Genomic DNA, 6156 nt, shown 5'->3' on the forward strand with positions numbered 1-6156 from the left:
TTGATTTTTTACAGAGAGGAGGAGAGAGGGATAGAGAGATAAAAATGTCGATGAGAGAGAAACATCGACCAGCTGCTTCTTGCACACCCCCTACCAGGGATGTGCCAGCAACCAATGTACATGCCCTCGACTGGAATCTAACCTGGGACCTTTCAGTCCGCAGACCGACGCTCTACCACTGAGCCAAACCGGTTTTGGCCAAGTAGAGTTCTTTACTTTTACTTTCAGCGTGCATGGATAGCATGCTGAGTTGAGAGAACATCTTGGTGGTACTTCCTCTGCCTCACTTTCCTTTTCCACGAAGGATGCTGAGCTTTCCCCTGATGTGAGGAATGGCACATCTCAGGTCTGTGCACTCCAGTGTTTCTGCATTAGAGATGGCCCTCACCTCCCACATCTCCTTTATTCTCGCTTGCCACAGGAAATGTAAGTGTGCAAACAAATGAACGAGGGCACGCCTCTCTAAGGAACACTCAAATCCTGTAAAAGGCTTGACAGAGACATTGGACTTGTGTAGCCCAGCTCAGTTCAGAGTGATCAGGAGTGTCTCAGAGGAAGAATGACTGCACTGTGTACCTTCTGCCACACTTTAAATACCTTTCGTGCTCTGCCAGCTTCCATCAGCTGTCAGGGGGCGTTGCAAAATGGAATGAAGATGTCTTTGACTCCAAAGCATTGAGAGAGCAAAAGAAAAAATTTCTATGTGGAATAGTGAAGAATAGCTTTTAAATGAACTTTGCAGACATGGCAAAGGAGAAGCTTTATGCAGTTACAAGACTATAATTTTTGGCCCTCCGCATGATTCAAGACTATGATAGAGAAAGAGGAAGAACATTTGATTAATTGATATGTCAAGAAACGGTCACTGTGCCAAGTGCATCGAGAAAAAAAATTGTTATCTGTGCTCTTAACAGTCTTACAAATGGATGAGCAGTTGAGACACAGAAAATGTTCAGACATTTCTTGCAATTTTACCACTTGAGATTTCTGAGTTTTAGTATACCAAAATGACTTAATTATGTTCACTTCTTCCCTTTCTATCAAGATTGGCTTCTTTCAGGAGCAGTTCTTCTCTGACTGCCTTTCCCCCCAAATCTTTGCAGAGACATTTCTCCTGTCAACATCGCTCCAGAAGTCTTCTCCCTACCGCCTATTTTTCCAATTTTTAGGTATAAAACTGAACATCTATATCGGCACTACCTATATTCTGGCATTTATATTTTACTATACTAACTTAATCAGATACCTAACCATCCACCATTAATCCATCTTGTAATTTTTAAATGTATTTTCAAGTAAGTTACAGACATTGTTACGTTTCTTGTTAATACTCCGGTGTATATATAATGAACTAGAACTTAATAATATTTATTTTTGCTCTTTTTAAAAACAATGTATTTATATTGATTTCAGAGAAGAAGGGAAAGGTGAGAGAGATCGAAATATCAGTGCTGAGAGAGAATCTTCGATCGGCTGCCTCCTGCACATCCCACACTGGGGATCGAGCCTGCAACCGGGCATGTGCCTTGACCACTGAGCCTCGCTGGCTGAACTATTTTTTTTTTACCTTGAATTAAATGTGACATATAATGGAATGCATACCGTTAAATTTCAATAAATACATATTTTGATATAACCCAAGCTCCTGTCAAGGGAGAGGACATTATTATTACCTCAGAAACTTCCTTCATTCTCCTCCCAAGCAATACCCTAACTCCCTTCCCAATGGGGAAAACTGCTCTTCAGAATCTTTTCCAACAAAAGTTAGTTCTGCCTGTTTTGGAACCTCATATAAAACAAAGTCATGCAGTATGTACTAATCTGTGTTTGGCTTCTCTCTCTCTGCAAATCATTTTCTGAGATCAACCATATGGTTACATGTATCAGGTGTATTTTATGGCTTAGTAAAATTACATTTTGAGAATACACTGCAATTTGTTTATCTATTTTATACGTGGACAGTTGTTTTTACTTTGAAATTTGGGGTATGATGAGCAAAGTGGATGTGGATATATTTTTCATGGACATGTTATTTCATTTGAATAAGTATGTGGTTGGAATTGATGGCTCATGGAGTATATGGTTGCTATAAAAACTGACAGAATTTTTAACATAATCATGGTGCCATTTTATATTTTCACCAACATTATATCAAAATTATGGTTGTTTCACTCTCTTGACAACATCTAGTATTGCCATTCCCCTTATTTTAGGTGGCTTCGCATTTTTACTTTTCTAATTTTTCCCTCATCTCTTTTGTGTCTTCAACCACTTTTTTTTCCTTCAAGATTTCGTTTTAACCAGGCATCAAACATGCTCTTGTATTTTCCTTTTTGAAAAACAAATAAAAACAAAATTTTTTTACCAAATATCTACCCATAGATACCCAGTTATTTTTCTACTCTCCTGAATAACTAAGCTTTTCCACTTTGTTAACTAGGCTGCTTCCATGTTATTAATAGAATCTTCTGACTTCTAGATGCTAGGACTCCTTAGCCCTTGGTCCTGGGCCTTTCTTACGCTCTCACTGTTTACCTTCTGCCAAGAGTATAGTGTTGATCCCTATGATTTTTAAATCAATCTCCATGCCAACAGTTCTCAAGTTTATGTTTCTGGCATAATTTACACTTGCACATGGCTATGGCTCTGATGTGTCTAAGTCACCATATCTGATTTTGATCTCATATTCTAATTATGCTGTTCCTCCAGGATTCTTAATCTCTACTAGAATTGTGCATTTCTTATTCTTTCTGCCTAAGCAAAAAAAAAAAAAAAAAAAAAAAAAAAAAAATACCCCCCAAATAGTTTTCAAATCTACTTAAACAACCTAAAGTATATTTTTAGGAAAAAACAAAAATACAACTTAAAATATCTAATGTCTAAAAAAATTATACAATACTTAGAATGAATTAAAATTTTACTATCAGTACTTAGGGAATGTAGCTGAAGGGAACTCGAGGGACAAAATAGTCAGGTTTAGAGAGTAAAGAGTGTCTATGGGAGAGGAATGCATAGGTGAGGGCATAGAGTCACCAGAAGAAAAATGTACAAAAAGTTACTAATAAATTAATAACGAAAGAAACAAGAATCAGAAAATAGTAAAATATAATTAATATAAAATATAATTAATTCAAATATAATAAATAAAACAACAAATGGTATGATCAATAAAGCCAAATATATGTTACTTGAATGACTAATAAAATTGTCAAATCTCCAGCAATGTTCATTGAAATAAAAAGAGAGCAGTTCCACCCTAACCGGTTTGGTTCAGTAGATAGAGCATCGGCCTGTGGACTAAAGGGTCCCAGGTTTGATTCCAGTCAATGGCATGTACCTCAATTGCAGGCACATCCCCAGTAGGTGGTGTGCAGGAGGCAGCTGATCAATGTTTCTCTCTCATCAATGTTTCTAATTCTCTATCCTTCTCCTTTCCTCTTTCTAAAAAAGCAATAAAATATATTTTAAAAATAATAAATAAATAAATAAAAAGAGAGAGGTTCCAAATAAACAAAATTTCATATATAAAAGCAAGCATAAATACAGAACAGATTAAGACTAAAATAAAAAAAAATTAACACTTATGCCAATAAATTAGTAATTTTGAAATGCATTGCAATGTATTCCCAGAAAAAAAATTAGCTAATGAAAACAAACTAAAGAAGAAATAGAAAATATGAATGGTTATATAACTACTAGAGGCCTGGTGCATGAAATTCATGCATGGGGTGGGGGAGGGGAGGGGTTGGTGTCCCTCAGCCCAGCCTACACCTTCTCCAATCTGGAACCTCTTGAGGATGTCTGACTGCCCTTTTTAGGCCCAATCCCGGTGGGCAGTTGGATATCCCTCTCACAATCCAGAACTGCTGGCTCCCAACTGCTTGCCTGCTTCTGCCTGATTGCCCCTAACTGCTTCTGCCCGCCAGCCTGATCACCCCTAACTTAGGGGTGTCAAACTCAATCAGAGAAGGGGCCAAAATCTAAAATCCAGCCTAAATCGCGGGCCGAATGGTTTACTGAACAGTCATAAACTGTCATTGTGATGGAAACGCAGCGGAGTGCAGTGATGACAGCGCGGTGCGGTGAGGGCCACATTGCAAGGCCTGGCGGGACGGATTTGGCCCGCGGGCCTTGTGTTTGACACATGTGCCCTAACTACTCCCCTGACAGCTTGGTTGACTCCTAACTGCTCCTCTGCCAGCCCAATTGCCCCTAACTGCCCTCCCCTGCTGACCTGGTCTCCCCTAACTGCCCTCCCCTGATGGTCTGGTTACCCCAAACTGCCCTTCCCTGCTGGCCCAATCACTCCTAATTGCCCTCCCCTGCTGGTCTGGTCCCCCCCAACTGCCCTTCCCTTTTGGCCTGGTCTCTCCCAACTGCCCTCCTCTATGGCCCAGTCACCCTTAACTGTCCTCCCTGCTGGCCTAGTCATCCCCAACTGCCCTCCCCTGCAGGCCTGGTTCCTTCCAACTGCTCTCCCTTGCAGGCCTGGGTCTCCCCAACTGCCCTCCCCTACTGGTCTGGTCATCCCCAACTGCCCTCCCCTGCTGGCCTGGTCACCCCTAACTGCCCACAACTGTCCTCCCCTGCAAGCCATCTTGTGGCAGCCATCTTGTGTCCACATGGGGGCAGCTATTTTTAATCACATGGAGGTGGCCATTTTGTGTGTTGGAGTGATTGTAAATTTGCATATTAACTATTTTATTAGATAGGATTAAAGGTATTGAAACAGTAATTATAATAATCATATTAAAAATTACTAAGTCCAGAAAGTTTTATAGGGTGACTCAAGCAAATATTAAGCAATACTAAATATAGTTATTACCAAACATAAAAGAATTATTCCAAATCAAGTTGTTATTATATAAATACTAGAGGCCTAATACATGAAATTCATGCAAGAGTAAGGCCTTCCTTCCCTGGGCTGCCTACACCGGCTTCCCTCTGGCACCTGGGACCTAGGCTTCCCTTGCAGTCCCAGCTTCATCCTAAAGGTTGTCTGGTCTACTTAGCATGATATGCTTTTATTATTATAGATTTAGCTCAATATTATTCTTTATATTTACATGTACATTATATACTTTGATATGTTTGAATTATGCATAATAAAATTATTTTCAAAAAATAGTAAAATTTCACTTTGTATCTGAATAAAGATCTAATCTGAAGATAGAGATATCTGACATTATTCTATGTAAATGAATCTAAACATACTTTTTACATAGATATGTTCTTTTAACTTATAAAGATAGAGAAATTATACAAACCTAATGAAAGTAAAAATAAAGCTATCATAAAACACGAGCAAAATCATAATTATATGAGCAAAATTCTTTGTAACTAAATTTATTTATTTAGACAGAAAGTCACAGAGGTGGTAGGCATGAGCCAGCTGGGCTGCATGGGCTCAGGAACAAGTCACAGAGGCAAGAGAAGGCGCTCTGACCTTCGGAAAGAGAAAGGCAAAGGAAGTGAGCCTGAGGGAAAGAAAGGAGGCACAGACTGCTCTGGAGAGAGAGAGTGGGGCCTGGGAAAATTAGGGATGGAGAAAATGGGGGTGCGCTCAGCAGAGAGAAAGAGTAAGCTGTATAGGATTTCTATGTCTAATTAAGTCATCATCATCTGTAATAAAAATAAAATGACATTATAAACTAGGTGAGGTTTTACAGGTAATAGTTTTCACTGTCTTTTGTGAGGTGACACACCTTAAATCATCATAATGTAATTGCCAATTTACATGTGCAATCTTGGCCTGAAGATTGCTGGAATCAGGTTCTGATAGTGAATGCTGATTAGTATCCTAGATTTTATTTATTTATTTATTTATTTTCTTATTTTGGTCTCTATCCTGAGTGTAAGATTTCCTTCAGGAATTCTTTCAGATTAGCCTTCAGCATCTCTTACCACATATCCTTTGCTTTCAAATTCACTTTGGTTTCTTATTATAGTAAACCCTCATTTTTTCAGACTTTGGATTTAACAGACAAAATTTCTGATCCATATGTCATATGTGAAAATTAACAACATGTTAACTTTAAAATGCTTTTAACCAAGATTTGCTTGTAATTAAATTAACAGGTTATTTTTTTGTTGTTATTTCACTTTTATTTTTAACAAATTTTAGTGAATAGGCCATATGTTGGAGAAAACACTATA

The sequence above is a fragment of the Pipistrellus kuhlii genome, unplaced genomic scaffold (genome assembly GCF_014108245.1).
Source record: "Pipistrellus kuhlii isolate mPipKuh1 unplaced genomic scaffold, mPipKuh1.p scaffold_m20_p_7, whole genome shotgun sequence".
Classification (NCBI taxonomy): domain Eukaryota; kingdom Metazoa; phylum Chordata; class Mammalia; order Chiroptera; family Vespertilionidae; genus Pipistrellus; species Pipistrellus kuhlii.